This window comes from Eretmochelys imbricata, chromosome 25, assembly GCF_965152235.1.
Source record: "Eretmochelys imbricata isolate rEreImb1 chromosome 25, rEreImb1.hap1, whole genome shotgun sequence".
In the NCBI taxonomy this organism is placed as follows: domain Eukaryota; kingdom Metazoa; phylum Chordata; order Testudines; family Cheloniidae; genus Eretmochelys; species Eretmochelys imbricata.
The window spans coordinates 2,602,160-2,619,793 of NC_135596.1; the positions used below are offsets into that span (position 1 = coordinate 2,602,160).

At 40.9% G+C, this 17,634-nt stretch overlaps 1 protein-coding gene across 1 annotated transcript in view; it reads left to right on the plus strand.

Moving 5' to 3' along the window:
* The window catches only part of ELAVL1 (ELAV like RNA binding protein 1), a 99,954-nt gene that overhangs the window by 27,107 nt on the left and 55,213 nt on the right, over positions 1-17,634 (plus strand). The gene's annotated exons all lie outside the window — the stretch shown is intronic.

Consider the following 17,634-nt stretch of genomic DNA (forward strand, 5'->3'; position numbering starts at 1 on the left):
TCAAATGAGAACTTTAAGCCCGGTTTTATAGGGATATTAATTAACAACTCATAAGGATTATCTAAATCTGTTTAAACCCTTATCTCTTGCACTTACCACATAGCTTGGAAATTTATTTTTAAATGTTACAATTCATAAATCCTAATAAAACTTTACTTTTAAACAGGAAATTTCTACCTAGGATGTTTGATTATATTGAGCAATAAAAAATAATTTCAGCAGTCCAACAGTGTAGGTAAACATGTAATTGATACTCCCACAACAAACTAACATACCAGTTATAGATGAATGCATTTAAAAATGCATTCATCAACCCAAAACACAAATTTATGATGATCTAAGTTACCATTTACTAGCATGGTAAGCAGTCCGTAAGAGCGGTGCAAAAATAAGTTTAGTAACCATTTGATCCAGATTGTGAAGACAATGTGGACATTGTCAGCAAAGTCATTGCCTTCTGAAGATCATTTTTCATAAAGTGATTTGATTCTGACAACATCTCTTTGTTGTACTGTTTACATTTGATATGCTTCTCTTCTGTCCAAAGGTACAGGAATTCCTTGGAAATATTCACATTTTAAGAACTGCAACCATGACAGGTTTTTTTTCCACCACCCCAATTCCCAGTGTTGGAATCGACACTATAGTCTGCACTCTGAAGAATCTTGTCCCTTCATCCCAGTGTCCTGCTTTGACATCAGTGTTGTTGCTTTTTCTTTTTGGACACTCTGGTCCTTCTGCTTCATTATATAACTCCCCTACCCACAGAAAAACAAAAGCACTAACAGTCCAGGACTTCTGCTTGTGTAACCCACATGCCTTTTGCTCTGCAGTGTTATATATATTTGCAGACAGAGAGGGAGGCAGCTGAGAAATGAATGGCTTTCTGTTTGTATCTATATCTGTATACGCTACAAGGTGACTGAGCATGGCCATTTACTTGGAAGTGCCCAGAACCATACAGAAGCGAGGGCAGGTAGTTACTGGGTAACAGAGGGTTTTTTTCCATAAGCTAAAGAGCAAGTTGCCATGGTGGGTGAAGTAATATTCATAATTTGAGAACTAACTAATCAGACCTCAGGTAGGGAGAAGCTATAAAATAGAAGTATGAGACCCCCGCACCCCTCCGGTGGCTCACTGAATGATACTGATGAGACAAAAAGAAAAGGAGTTCTTGTGGCACCTTAGAGACTAACAAATTTATTAGAGCATAAGCTTTCATGAGCTACAGCTCACTTCATCGGATACATTCAGTGGAAAATACAGTGGGGAGATTTTTCCACTGAATGCATCTGATGAAGTGAGCTGTAGCTCACGAAAGCTTATGCTCTAATAAATTTTAGTCTCTAAAGTGCAACAAGTACACCTTTTCTTTTTACAGATACAGACTAACACGCTGCTACTCTGAAACTGATGAGATACATGATGGTGTCTCCTGGAGTCAGAGGCTGTGTCCCAATGTCTGTGATGACTTTGCCAGTCTCTTACCCCAGGTTCCTCACAGGATCCAAGCCCTTAGTACGTAACCTATCGTGCCGTATTGATAAAGCTTGACCTCAAAAATAAGATGTTGTTTTTTCCCTGATTTTTTTCTTTATATAGAAAAGCAGTCTTTTGATTGAAGCCCATGGATTCAGCATATTTTTTTTTTTTTATTTACATGTTTTAAGAGACTTATAATTTAGGCCTTAATATTTTGTGTTCAATTCAGATTTCTTTTTAACAGTTTTTTAAAAAGAAAAACCTATAAAAATGTTAATAAAAATTGATTTATCCACCCTGACTGAAATGCTTTGGACTCTATATAGGGGTAACTGAGTGAAATTTAATGCTGTGTGATATACAGGAGGTCGGACTAGATGATCTAATGGTTCTTTCAGGCCTTAAACTCTGTGAAACTATGAATGGCTACTTGACAAGGACTGTGGATGCGGGGGGGCTAGCCCATTTCACAGTGAGGAAACTGTGGGGAGCATTCTTAGAACTGTTCTTGATGATCTTGCTGGACTGCAGGCTTTACTTCACTGGTACTGAAATGTTTGGATTTAAGTTGCAGACTTGAATGAAATGGGCTGAAAGATTATTTAGAACTCTAAAAGGATGATGAAGCCTGGAGCTGAATGCACTGGATTGAAAGTTTTCATGTACTGATTTAGGAAATGTTGAAGCTCTAGCAAGGAGCACACTAAGATGTTAACACAACTGTGTACTGTATGAGATAATTAATTTTCTTCATTTGTTGTGGAATAAATAGCTCCAAATGATGGAATAAGTGACCTTTTTAATACTTGTTAGCCTCTTTGAAATTAGGCAACTCCTGGACAAACCCCATGATTGCAATAAGGTTATAAATGTATCTCAGTGACATAAGGGGAGCAGGCAGAACCTTAGACAGTTCAAGTCTTTAAAAACACGAGCAGATTGAAGTTCCTATAACTATTTTATCTGCCTCTGAATTCTGAACACTTGCTGCTCTCATTCATCCAAGGGAGACAAGCATTGCAGCTAGTTTATATTTAAACCATATGTACTCTACCACAGTCTCTAGGGTTCCTAGCCAATTTGCAAAATGCTCTTTTAAAACTTGATAGAATCCTCTTTGGTTGCTTATGACTTTGTCAAACTAACCGTTTGGTTGGAAATTTTCCATTCTTGACATGTACCACAAGTCAAACTTAATTTTTTTTTTTTTGGAATAAAAATGGTTCAGCAGTTTGAGAATGGGGTTAAGGAAAAATAGTTTGGTCAATATTAAATTTCCAAACATTTTTAACATCATGAGCCAACCTCCTAATCTAGACTAGGAACTCTGTGTTTGGCTTGGGCAAAGTCCAAGTCTAACTTCCTTCCATTGTACCCTCAAATTTCACCCAGATTTGACTGTTAAACATGCCATTTTTAAAGGCACAGAGATCTTTGTCATAACTCATTCCTTAATTTACTGAACATTCCAGCTGCACTGCACATGCTGCCACAGCTGTTAAGCCTCCTGCATATGATATGCACCAAGTTGGAGTTTGAGACAAGATACAGCAAGATGGGTTGCTTGCATCAAAATATGCTTGGGTGGGAATTGGTAGGCTATGCGTTCATCTTTCCCCTTCCATGAGCTGATGTTGATAGCAAGGGAGGCAAGTATTAGTGAGTGTGACATTTTACGGAAAAGGTAACTGAGATCAAGGTTACACAGGGACAGCTCTGGTAGAGAACCCACATCTTTAATTTAGCAAAGCTAAATTTAATCAATTTTGCCACACTAACTCAAAATGAATATGCCAAATCTGTGTTGTAGGCCAGGGATTGGCAACCTTTGGAACACGGCCTGTCAGGGAAATCCGCTGGTGGGCTGGGCTGGTTTGTTAACCTGCGGTGTCTGCAGGTTCAGCCGATCTGAGCTCCCACTGGCTGTGGTTCACCGTTCCAGGCCAATGGGGGCTGCGGGGAAGTGGCAGCCGGCACATCCCTTGGCCCACACTGCTTCCCGCAGCCCCTATTGGCCTCAAACGGCGAACTGCGGCCAGTGGGAGCTGTGATCAGCCGAACCTGCAGATGCTGCAGGTAAACAAACCAGCCCGGCCCATCAGCGGATTTCCCTGATGGGCAGTGTGCCAAAGGTTGCCGATCCCTGTCCTAGGCTCTGCTTTTTGTAAAATGGGGCTACACCAGTATACTCACCTTCACAAAATGCTTTGCCCACAGAGGAAAGCATAAATGCAACGCATCATTAACAAATAGTAGCTAGAAGAAAAGGAGTACTTGTGGCACCTTAGAGACTAACCAATTTATTTGAGCATAAGCTTTCGTGAGCTACAGCTCGCTTCATCGGATGCATACTGTGGAAAGTATAAAAGATCTTTTTGTATACACACAAAGCATGAAAAAATACCTCCTCCCACCCCACTCTCCTGCTGGTAATAGCTTATCTAAAGTGATCACTCTCCTTACAATGTGTATGATAATCAAGGTGGGCCGTTTCCAGCACAAATCCAAGGTTTAACAAGAATGTCTGGGGGGAGGGGGAGGAAAAAACAAGGGGAAATAGGTTACCTTGCATGATGACTTAGCCACTCCCAGTCTCTATTCAAGCCTAAGTTAATTGTATCAAATTTGCAAATGAATTCCATTTCAGCAGTCTCTCATTGGAGTCTGGATTTGAAGTTTTTTTGTTGTAATATCACAACTTTCATGTCTGTAATCACGTGACCAGAGATTGAAGTGTTCTCCGACTGGTTTATGAATGTTATAATTCTTGACATCTGATTTGTGTCCATTTATTCTTTTACGTAGAGACTGTCCAGTTTGACCAATGTACATGGCAGAGGGTCATTGCTGGCACATGATGGCATATATCACATTGGTGGATGTGCAGGTGAATGAACCTCTGATAGTGTGGCTGATGTTATTAGGACCTGTGATGGTGTCCCCTGAATAGATACATGGGCACAGTTGGCAACGGGCTTTGTTGCAAGGATAGGTTCCTGGGTTAGTGGTTCTGTTGTGTGGTATGTGGTTGCTGGTGAGTATTTGCTTCAGGTTGGGGGGCTGTCTGTAGACAAGGACTGGCCTGTCTCCCAAGATTTGTGAGAGTGTTGGGTCATCCTTCAGGATAGGTTGTAGATCCTTAATAATGCGTTGGAGGGGTTTTAGTTGGGGGCTGAAGGTGATGGCTAGTGGCATTCTGTTATTTTCTTTGTTAGGCCTGTCCTGTAGTAGGTGACTTCTGGGAGCTCTTCTGGCTCTGTCAGTCTGTTTCTTCACTTCCGCAGGCGGGTATTGTAGTTGTAAGAATGCTTGATAGAGCTCTTGTAGGTGTTTGTCTGTGTCTGAGGGGTTGGAGCAAATGCGGTTGTATCGCAGAGCTTGGCTGTAGACGATGGATCGTGTGGTGTGGTCAGGGTGAAAGCTGGAGGCATGTAGGTAGGAATAGCGGTCAGTAGGTTTCCAGTATAGGGTGGTATTTATGTGACCATCGTTTATTAGCACTGTAGTGTCCAGGAAGTGGATCTCTTGTGTGGACTGGACCAGGCTGAGGTTGATGGTGGGATGGAAATTGTTGAAATCATGGTGGAATTCCTCAAGGGCTTCTTTTCCATGGGTCCAGATGATGAAGATGTCATCAATATAGCAGGGCCTAATAACATCAGCCACACTATCAGAGGCTCATTCACCTGCACATCCACCAATGTGATATATGCCATCATGTGCCAGCAATGACCCTCTGCCAAACTGGACAGTCTCTACGTAAAAGAATAAATGGACACAAATCAGATGTCAAGAATTATAACATTCATAAACCAGTCGGAGAACACTTCAATCTCTCTGGTCACGCGATTACAGACATGAAAGTTGCTATATTACAACAAAAAAACCTTCAAATCCAGACTCCAGCGAGAAACTGTTGAATTGGAATTCATTTGCAAATTTGATACATTTTAACTTAGGTTACCTTGCATAATGACTTAGCCACTCCCAGTCTCTATTCAAGCCTATTTCCCCTTGTTTTTTCCTACCCCCCCACCCCCCAGACGTTCTTGTTAAACCTTGGATTTGTGCTGGAAATGGCCCACCTTGATTATCATACACATTGTAAGGAGAGTGGTCACTTTAGATAAGCTATTACCAGCAGGAGAGTGGGGTGGGAGGAGGTATTTTTTCATGCTTTGTGTGTATACAAAAAGATCTTTTATACTTTCCACAGTATGCATCCGATGAAGTGAGCTGTAGCTCACGAAAGCTTATGCTCAAATAAATTGGTTAGTCTCTAAGGTGCCACAAGTACTCCTTTTCTTTTTGCGAAGACAGACTAACACAGCTGTTACTCTGAAATAGTAGCTAGTGATGGACTGAAACTTTGGCTCATAACCAATAGACTACATTCCCTTCCCAGAGCTAGGAGTAGAGCCTAGAAATCCTGATTCTCAGGATTGTACTTCTGTCTAGCAAAATGTCTCAGCTTTCTGCTAGTGGATAGTCCACAGAAAGTGTCCTACAACTGCTACTCTCTAACGGAGTTCCTTAGTGCAGGTGATAGAGGCCTGTAGGTGTAAATCTGAAGGTCCTTCTTTGAGTGTTTTCTACATATTCCACTTGTTGGCAGGACTGGCCTATGCTGCTTTGGATGTCCTGGCCATACTGTCTAACTCCTTCTCTCTACTCTTACGAGACTAGAAGGTTAAACTCTCCAGTGCTGGTAGATCTCATGTGTGTAAACTGTGTTGGAAAAGGTTCAGATCCAAGAATTGCACAGTCTCCTCTCCTTCTCCCTCCATTAGAACAGGAGATATCCTCAGAAGAGGATTACCCAGAGGGACCTCCACAGGATGACTTTCAACGTGATGTTGCAGAGAGGCTCATATCCCTATTACAGCATCAGCATAGCAACACCATCTCCATCTGAGGATCCAGTTAATGAAATTGAATTGTTTGATATGGCAGTTTTGGGGAGACCTCATGTCTAGCCTTGGTGGTCGATCTCATAATATCAAAAACTAAAGTCTCCTTGCCTATATTAGAAGGGCTGCAGCAACTGGCAAAATTCCTTTGGTCCAAACCATCTTGTGGTGGTGGTGTTGTCGTAACTCCCATCATCGCATTGGTCATTGGTCACCATCATCGATGAGCAGTCAACCAATTGTCTCCATCCCTGATGATTGTGTGTTAGTGCTTGAGTCTCCGAAGTCCATTCCTGTCCACTCTTTTACGTTGTCAATCCATCTCTTCTGTCTACCTCTTCTTCTCGTCCCCTGTACTGACCCTTGGAGGCTGATCTTGGATAGGCCAGATCTTGTTACATGGCTGTAGCACTTCAGCTTGCGCTTCTTCATGGTCATCAGGAGGTGTTCATATGACCCAGCGTATTGGACCTCTTCATTAGTGACATGGTCGAAGTAGGAGGTGCCCAGGATTTTACAGAAGTATCTCATCTCTACTACCTGTATTTTCTGTTCAAGTTCTGCTGTAAGAGTCCATGTCTCACACACATAGAAAAATGGAGATGACAATGCGTGCAGCAGTTTCAGTTTGGATTTCAGGGAGATGTTCTTATTCCTCCAAATTGGCTTTAGCTTTGCCGCTGTTGCTGTTTGCGCAGTTCTTGCCTGAATTTCTGCCTTGGATCCTTAATCAGTGATTGCCCTCAAATACTTGAACTGTTTCACTGTCTCCAGCTCTTGTCCACTGACAGTGATACGTCAGCTGATCCCGTCACATTTGTTTGTCATCAGCTTGGTTTTCTCTGCACTGATTTCCATGCCGTATTTTGCAGAGGTTTCATCCAATCGTTTCACAAGGCTATCAATGTCATCAGCGAACCGAAGATTTAAAATTGTTCGCTTGCTGCTGCCCCCACCCCCCATGCTGATTGTGTATGTGATCTTCTAGGGCATCAGTTGTTATGCGCTCCAAGTAGATGTTGAACAGTGTGGGTGAAAGAAGGCAGCTTTATCGGACTCCAACAATGGTGCGAAACCACTCTCCTATTGTGCCACTGACAAGAACATCACTGCTGGCCTTGGCATACAGTTGTTTAATGGTAAGAATAAGCTTACGACCAACACTGTACTTCATGGTTGCCCGGAGAGCTTCGTGCCATACTCTGTCAAACGCTTTCTTGAAGTCAACAGAGACATGATAGATGTCCTGCTGGTGTTGTAAGTGTTCTCACATAGAACAGGAAGGTTGAAAATCTGTTCTGTGGTACTTCTTCCAGCACAAAAAGCCAGCCTGTTCTTTAGTGATTATATTCTCCGCTTGCGGCTTCAATCTGTTCAGTATGACTTTCAACATCACTTTGCTGGGATGGCTAATTAAGCTTATGATCCGGTAATTTTGACACAATTGCAGGTTGCCTTTCTTTGGCAGAGTGATGATTAGTGACTGTGTCCACTTGGAGGGCCACTCACCGTTCTGCCAGATCTTGTTGCAGATCTTGGTGAGTACATCTGTTACTATTTCTCCTCCAAATTTCATCAGTTCGACTGGGACGTCTTTCTGTTCTTTAGTCATTTCACAGCTGTCTCCACTTCTTCATGTAGTATTGGACAGTCATCCTCCTCTGTTGAATCTGGGCTGTCTAAGACACTAGGATCTCCATTTGTCTGGTGGTTATATAGATCAGAGTAGTAGTTTGTCCACCTATTGATGATGTCCCTTTCTTCTGTAAGACTGTTCCCTTCTTTGTGTTGAATTGCATTAGCTTTGGTCCATCTGTCCTTCGTCAAATCTTTTACAACCTGGAAGGCTCGTTTGCTATTTTTATGATCAATATTCTCTTCAATTTTAGAGCATTGTTTTTTAATCCATATCTTCACCTTCATTCCTTTCTTGATCTTTTTGCTAATCGCTCTGTATTTATCAGCTCCCTTAGTGCTGTTCTTGTCTCAAGTTCTCTTCTAATGTCACACATTTGTAGTATTTCATTTGTGTCAACCAGTCTGTAGAAGTTGGACAAATTTATATGAAATCCCACAGGAATAATTTTCTTGTTTTAATGTGCACATTCTTCCAAGCTCTTTGGTTATATTAGCAGTACCGCAAAAGTCTCTAGGCCAGATTTTCAATCTTCCCCCTCCATGGATAAAGGGGTGGGGGAAATTTAGATTCCCTGGGCAGGGAATAGTTTTCTTTTGCGTCCTTAAACGTGCACATAGCTACCAACCAAACAGTTATGGACAGATGTTTTAGAAAGAGTAAAAGAAGGCTATAATGTCTAATTTAAAGCCCTTCCTTTATCCAATCACTATGCAGCACCACCATCTCCTACCTTGTGGGATCTCTTCTCATGAGAGACTATTAACAGAGGAAGTACAGGCAATTGTTAGCACAGGGATTATAGAACAAACACCTCTGAACCCCACAACCAAGGTTTTAATTCTGGTACTTTCTAATCCCCAGGTAGATCTTCCGTCGGCATAGGCCGAATCTTCGCTGAGGTGCTATAGCAGCTCAGCTGCAGTGTTTTAAGTGTAAACAAGCCCTCAGTTGAAAATGATATTTTGTACAAAAATTCTAGATTGAAATAACATTAAGATGGCAAAGTCAAGTACCCAAAAGTTAGAAAATGCCAGAATTAAGGTTGCCTCTGTAGCTGTAGCCAAGCTCAGCTCCTTGGGCCTGTGCATAATCAACTTTAATTACATTTTCACATACTACTTTTCCCCTCAGAATTACTCTTACTCATTCACATCACGCAGTTGACTGAATTAAATTTTGTGTAATTAGGTCATAGGACCCCTGCCTCATTCACAGCAGAACTTGGCAGGTATATTGTGAATGAGGAATGATGATCTTGTCAGTAAGGCACTAGATTTAGACCTGGGCTTTGTCCCTGGCTTTGCTATATACTTCATATTCAACATCAAATCAGAATGTTAGAGTTGGAAACTCTGGGTATATCTACATCAGGGGTTGTCAAACAAGGGATCAAGAGCCCTCAGCTGGTCACAAGGTTATTACATGGGTGGTGATGAGCCTTCAACCTCCACCCCAAACGCCTCTTTGCCTCCAGAATTTATAATGGTGTTAAATATATAAAAAGCGTTTTTAATTTATAAGCGGGGGTGGCACTCAGAGGCATGCTATGTGAAAGAGGTCACCAGTACAAAAGTTTGAGAACTGCTGATCAACACAGAGATTTAAAAAAAAACAAAAATAAAAACCCCCACAGCTGGCTCAAGTCAGCTGACTCAGGCTTATGGGGCTTGGCCTTTGGGACTGAAAAATTGCTATGTAGACATTTTGGTGTTGGGTTGGAGCCCAAGCTCTGGGACTCTGCGAGGGTGGAGAGTCCCAGAGCTTGGGCTCCAGCCCGAGCCCAAATGTCTACACAGCAATTTTTACCCCTGCAGCCTCAGCACTGGGAGTTCAAGTCAGCTGAGCTGAGTGAGCCACAGCTTTGCTGCAGGGCTTGTATCTCTTGCAGATGTATCCAAAGTGTTCCTTGTGTTTTGGGTGTCTGAAACACTTAAGGTCTGATTTCCAGTATGGTGCGCTTTCTATTCTGGTTGAAGTCAAAAGAAGCTGCAGGTGTTCAGTGCTTCGGAAAAATCAGGCCCCAAATGTCTCGGGTTGAATGTTTGGTTACAATGCATCCAGAATTAGTGGACACTTATGCAAATGTTGACCTCAAAGTCTGTGCCTCAGTTTCCCATCTGTGAAAAGGGGATGACTTCCCTACCTTGTAAAGACAAATTCATATCTGTGAGGTGCTGGTACTACACTGATGAAGGTCACTGAAAAGCCTGTGAAGAAATTAAGTTCCATATTCAGAGCAGAGTTTGGTCGGTCTGTAGTAAAGAATGTGTGAGACCACAGACTGAAAAGATGATAAAGAAATATTGAATGTTGAGCTTTTGAGTCTTGTCCGTTCTGTGCACTGAAATGAGGCTGGGGTTCTGGGATGTGGGGAATATGATCTAAAGCAGTGATACTCAGATCTCAGTGGTTTAAGAGCCAAATTAGTTATTCGAAATTACCCAATGAGCCACAGCAGTGTGACTTCATTGTTTCATTGACTATAGTACTATATATTTATATTTAAACAGTATGAGAGGGGAAATATTTAGTTATATATATTCACAGCAAAATGACTACCCAAGTATTATTATTTTATCAACTACAATTGGTTAATAACATAGTAAAAGCATTCTGATTAGTTAATAACTTGGATTGGTTAATAATTAAATCAGTGTTTTGATACCATTTGCTTCAAAGAGCCACAGGAGACGCATTAAAGAGTCACTTGCGAACCTCAGTCTGAATATCATTGATCTAAAGACTGTAACCTGCATACACACAAGCCACTACCAAAAGTGAAAAATATTTGTGCTCAGTGTTTTAAGGAATGTAATTGGTGGTGTACTATTTGTGTACGGATTTTAGTCATAGATTGTTGATTAGCTTTCTAATTAATACATTTTATATAGTGTAGCATACTGCATATCTGCTGCTTTATAACTTCTTGACTTCATTCCACATTTCATAACGTGGTGTATTTCTTCTTGCACTGTTTTATTTTTAGTGGTACTTTACCTCTGCCCACCAGTACTTCTATCTTTCTTTCCTTATTAATCTTTACTTTATCTATTTTTCTCTTTTACTCAGTTCCCTACTTTCTAGTTTATCTCTTAAATGTCTTCAGTCTGTCCATTTATCCCATTACCTGCACATGTACACCCCTCCAAAGGAGAAGTGAGCTGCAGTATCTTTGAGTCATTCTGCTTCCTGACTCTCCTCTCCACTCAGCATTGAAATATGGAAACAGTCCATCAGGGTAATTTGGAAAAAGTTTAATTTATTCTCTAAAAAATAGTCATGTGAAATGTCACATTAGACATCCAATTTAAAATTTAACTCTGACCTGCAAAACATAGCTTTCAACAAATACGTTACTTTTCAAGTTATAAAAAGTTCAAAAATTTGGAACAACTTGTTTCAATACAAACTTAACTCCCAAGCGTCAAATTATGTAAATATCTTAGGTGTGTTTAACTGTGGAATACAAAACAGTTTTGTGTAATAACTTAAAAGTGAAAATATTAGTGTCTGATATTCATATGCAATTAAATTCTTAAACCTCATCTTCAAAAAAAAAAAAATTATGGGGAAAAAAATAAAGGTTTAGCAAAAAGCTTATAGAATCCAATTGTGTACATTGACTGTTGTGACTGTAATCTGATTTTCTCCCATTCCCTCCTATTGTGTTTTTACTTTCACTTGTTTCTTGTCTTAATCTAGCTTTAAACCCTTAAAGGAAGGGATCAAGTCTTTCTTTATGGTTTTTGCGCAATGAGGGCACCAATTCTCCAGTTTCTGTGTGGTGTTCTTTAAAGACAACTCCTTCAGTGCCAACAGATGTGTATAACAATACACAGGAGGTAGAATTCAGTGGATAGCAACGTACGCTCCGAAGGGTTCCCTTTTTCCAATCTTCTGGCACGCAGCATTTCTTGGGTTGAACTGTTAAGGTTAAGACCAAGTTTCTGTTTAAAGCTCAACTCTTCTGAGTGCTTTAAAATCAACATGGTTACTCCAATTGCCTTGAATTTGGTGTGCCTCATGGCAGTGGGGGTTCAGTTAGTGAGCCAGTTTGGAGCTATTTGACCAAGGGGTTTCTGAGATACAGCCCTCCTTCCTCCTCTCCTCCCCCCCCCCCTTTTTTTTTTTTCCAAGTTGAGAGATTCTAGCACATTTGTTGCTCTTGGATAGAGATGAAACCAGATTATCACACCAGAGCTTCTACTGCTCAAAGGTTACCCCAGCAGAGTGCATGGCACCCATCAGCCCTCTAGGGAAAATCAAATTAAAATGTTTGGAAAAAATTTTTCTTCTCCTGTTAATCTTGTCGTCTGCCTCATGTACTTAGTCTCACTCCTAATAGATTGCACTGAACATGTGCAGAGAAGTTAACAGATTTCAGAGTAACAGCCGTGATTAGTCTGTATTCACAAAAAGAAAAGGAGGACTTGTGGCACCTTAAACTAACAAATGTATTTGTGCATAAGCTCCTGAAAGCTTATGCTGAAATACATTTGTTAGTCTCTAAGGTGCCACAAGTACTCCTTTTCTTTTTAGAGAAGTTAACAGGATTGTAAGTCTTCAAAATTTCCCAGACTTCAGGGGTTCCCAAACTCTTTGCCAGCACAGCCCCATTTTATTTAATTTTTCTCCCAGGATCCCAGACAGCATGAATGATACCATTTTTTCTACAAAATTGCATCATCTGCACAGCGTGACTTCGTATGTACAGTGTGTGTGTGTGTGTGTGTGATCCTCCATTGTGACCATGAGATCGCTGCATTTGGAGCAAAATGTGACTGACCTCCAGTTTGGGAACTGCTGCAATAGCCCTCTTAACCTACCCACTGAGTCAGTCATTCAGTTCAAGTTTCACCTGGGGCAAAAATCTGGAAAAGGTTGGGAGGCATATTGCTAAAGTTCATCTGTAAAGTTTTCTTTTAATTTTTCTTGTTTCAGAGAAATGTAATCTGAGTACAGCAAAATATTCAGAAGGCACTGAAACTATTTTTGAAAAGACAGTAACTTGCACATGTGAATGTTCTTTGAGAGGGCAAAGGTGATTAGGGGTGCAATTGTTCTTCAAGGTTGGCCATGAAGAGGCTGGTATATTGTGGAGTCATCCTAGTATTGAGAACTGTTCCCATGGTTTGGACAAAATGTTTGATAACAATTTTACATTCAACAACAATGAGGATGAAATAGATGAGTTTGGCGATGTGTTTGGGGTGGATAGCTGCATGTTGTCTATTGGAAATATTTGAGGCAGGCAGGTATCCTGTCATTGTGGGGAATGTTGGTGTATAGAAAAGTGACATCCTTGGTGGCAAGGATGGTGTTCTGAGGGAAAGTTGTTAATGTTGTGGAGTTTGTGGAGGAAGTCACTTGTGTCCTGGAGGAAGCTGGTCCTTTTTGTGATGAGTGGTTTCAGGATGGTTTCTATGAGTCCTGATTTTCCTTCAGTAAGAGTGCTGTGGACAGGTATGATGGGTCTGCCTGGGTTCCCTTGTTTATGTATCTTGGGAAGCATGTACAAGGTCCCTGGGGTAGGCCCTTGGGAGGATGAGTTTATAGAGTTTGTCTTGGAGTTGTTCAGGAAGGATTTGAGGTCCTTAAATTCCTGGGTGAATTGCAGCATGGGCTCTGCTTTGAGTTCTTTATAGCAGGGCTTTGGAGCTGTGCTCTGCTCCAGCTCCAGGCAAAAACCTGCAGCTCCATAGCTCTGGAGCTGCTCCGTGGGCTCTGCTCCAAAGCCCTGCTTTATAGTATGTGGGTTTTGGAGAGCTTGTTAATGTAGTCCCCATAGTTGAGGACTATGATGGCATTCCTTTTGTCAGATTGTTTGATCACTATGTGGTTAGATAATCTAATCACCAGATTAGACTTCAGGGACCGTATAGCTGTCTTCTCAAAGGTGGCGAGATCCTGGTGTATGTGATGTTTTTTAAGGATTTCAGTCAATTTTTTTCATGATGTAATCAATGTAATGATCAAGGGTGTGGTTTTGTCTGCTCTGTGGTGTCAAGTCAATTCTTTTTTCTTATGAGTGTCAATGGGGATGTGGTAATATGAGTGGTGTCCTCACTGTGAAAGAATTTAATTGAATCCATAACTCTTCTAGGCACCAAAAATCACAGGCTGAATAGATTTTAGAGTAGCAACCGTGTTAGTCTGTATTCGCAAAAAGAAAAGGAGGACTTGTGGCACCTTAAACTAACAAATGTATTTGTGCATAAGCTCATGAAAGCTTATGGTCAAATACATTTGTTAGTCTCTAAGGTGCCACAAGTACTCCTTTTCTTTTTAGAGAAGTTAACAGGATTGTAAGTCTTCAAAATTTCCCAGACTTCAGGGGTTCTCAAACTCTTTGCCAGCACAGCCCCATTTTATTTAATTTTTCTCCCAGGATCCCAGACAGCATGAATGATACCATTTTTTCTACAAAATTGCATCATCTGCACAGCGTGACTTCGTACGTACGGGGTGTGTGTGATCCTCCATTGTTTGAATTCAAGGAGGTTTTTTATTATTATTAAAGAACCGTGGCGATAGGTAGCTACATCTGGAATACAGATGTAGAGACTGTACCTAAGTGACAGGTTTCAAAGTAGCAGCCGTGTTAGTCTCTATTCAGCCTAAAGAAAAGGAGTACTTGTGGCACCTTAGAGACTAACCAATTTATTTGAGCATAAGCTTTCGTGAGCTAAGCTGTAGCTCACGAAAGCTTATGCTCAAATAAATTGGTTAGTCTCTAAGGTGCCACAAGTACTCCTTTTCTTTAGGCTGAATAAAGACACTGGTTTTATGGTTTATTACAAGAATCTGTAACCTGCTAACCACCCTTCCTAGCTGCCTTTTTCCCTCCTGTCCCACCCTTCCTTTCCCTCCTGTGACTGGAGGGGTGTTCACAGGGCACTTCACCTTGAGTGATCATAAGAACATAAGAATGGCCATACTGGGTCAGACCAAAGGTCCATCTAGCCCAGTATCCTGTCTTCCGACAGTGGCCAATGCCAGGTGCACCAGAGGGAATGAACAGAACAGGTAGTCATCAAGTGATCCAAGCTCTGTCGCCCATTCCCAGCTTCGGGCAAACGGAGGCTATGGACACCATCGCTATCCATCCTGGCTAATAGCCATTGATGGACCTATCCTCCATGAATTTACCTAGTTCTTTTTTTAATCCTATTATAGTCTTGGCCTTCATAGCATCCTCTGGCAAGGCTGTGCATTGTGTGAAAAAATACTTCCTTTTTGTATGTTTTAAACCTGCTGCTTTTGAATTTTGTTTGGTGACACCTAGTTCCTGTGTTATGAGACAGAGTAAATAATACTTCCTTATTTACTTTCTCCACGCTGGTCATGATTTTATAGACCTCAATCATATCCCCCCCGTAGTCATCTCTTTTCGAAGCTGAAAAGTCCCAGTCTGATTAATCTCTCCTCATATGGCAGCTGTTAATACCCCTAATCATTTTTGTTACATGTATTTCAATGGATCAAAATGCAACTACTTACGCTAAACAATCTGTTGCATCTTGTATTTAGCTGTGACACTCTGTACGTTTCCCAGGCCTGAGGAAGAACTGTGTGTAAGCTCGAAAGCTTGACTCTCTCACCAACAGAAGTTGGTCTAATAAAAGATACTACCTCACCCACATTGTGTCTTACAGAAATTTTAAGACAAAATGTGATATCTCATTTATTTTATATGTGTATTTAAAAAAAATATTTTAACCATAGTACTTGAACTTTTTTAAAAGTGAGTGAAAATTTTCATTCATCCTGAGAATTGACCTTCAGTGTTGTGGTAACACAGATTTGAATCCAAACTACAAGGGTAAGTGAAACATAGGCTTGTTTGGAACTCTTTCAGTGGATTCCAAGGCCAGGAGGCACCATTGTATCTAGTCTGACCTGTATAACAGAGGCCATAGAACTTCCCAAAATAACTCCTAGAAGAGATATTGTAGATGAACATCTAATTTTGATATGAAAATGATCACTGATAGAGAATCCACCATGACCTTTCATAAATTATTCCAATGTTTAATTGCTCTGGTAAAAATGTGCACTTTATTTGCAGTCTGAATTTGTCTAGCTTCAACTTCTAGGCATTCGATCGTGGTATACCTTTCTCTTCAGACTGAAGAATGCAAAGCCTATGGGTAGCCAAACTAAGAGAGAGTATGGAGTTTAGTATTTCTGAAGTTAAAAGAAATAAGATCACTGGCTAAAAGGTTAAAATGGCTTCAACACTTCCAGTGGCTGGCATGAGGGTGTTATACTGTGAAGGAAGGAAGGTATTAGAAAAATCTAGTGTGAAGCGCATGATATCACTTGCGGGGTGGGTGTTTGCGTACCTTATTTATACATCAATGTATTGAATCAAGGTACTCTGATTCCATGGTGACAACCGTAACACAAATTTTGAATGTTGAAGGTCTGTAGGTACAGTAGTTTCATAAGTTTATATGGAGCCTGGCAGGACTACAGGGGTGGAAAATTTTGCATCTGTTTGCTGTCCAAAGTGTAGGGTCCTGAAAATTGGTGGTGGTGGTACATATTTCCATCTAGAACTCCAGTTTAACATAGTACCGTACTCTGGGTTAAATTAATCTTGTATGCTGATGGGTTCCTTGTGTAATCAGGAACTTTTTTTTAATGTAACTTGTTACAAAATGTGTTTGTAGGATGCTATAAAAAAAGAGTGCTAATATATAGTGACCAAAAGGGACTGGTTCTGCTTTATATAACTGGTGATGGGAGTGATTTGGTAAGTTGAAGTTGGAATTTAATTTCTACAGCGAAGATTTAATAACCATATGAGTGTGCTCATGGACATGGATTTTCTTTTGAAAATATTGTAATTGGGCAGACGTAAGGTTATGCCAGTGCACCAATTCTTAGTTGTGTACAGTAGGGACCTCCATCACTTAAGAGTATTCTTTATGCCCCTTGTTTTTAAATAACCATCTGCTTAGGCGTCACCCTGTTCAGTAGGAGCTGTTGCAGCCCTTTTGGCATAGGGGAAAGAGTGCTAGGCTGAGAGCTGGGATTCTGAGTTCTAGTCCCCATTCTTCCACTAATTCTGTGCACTTCACAGCCTGTGTATGTGGCCTTGTAACTCAGTAACACCTAGTTTAGAATGCAGGGAAGTATAATCTCCCCCCTCTGAGAGTTGCACAAGATCATTTCAAACAGCTGGGAAAATAATCTAGTCTCTAATTTCAGAAGGGTAGCTGTGTTAGTCTGTATCAGTAAAAACAACTAAGTGGGTTATGTCCCATGAACGCTTATACCCAAATAAATTTTAGTTTCTAAGGTGCCACAAGGACTCTTGTCTCTAATGTTGCAGACCAAGTCTCAGACATCTAGCTACTTTGTTTCTGAGAATGAATGTGCCAGGCCTGTGTGTGTGTCTGGGCTTTCTATAACCTCTAGGCCCCATTTCCGTCCTGAGCCAGGAATAGAACCTGGCAATCCTAATTCTCAATATTCCCAGATAGTTGTGTAAATCCCTGCTCTTCTGGTAGCTGGCCCACACAGTGGGTAACAGCCTGATATTGTGACCAGTTATTCATTTAGCTCAGGTAAGTACATCTCTGTCGTGGATTTAAA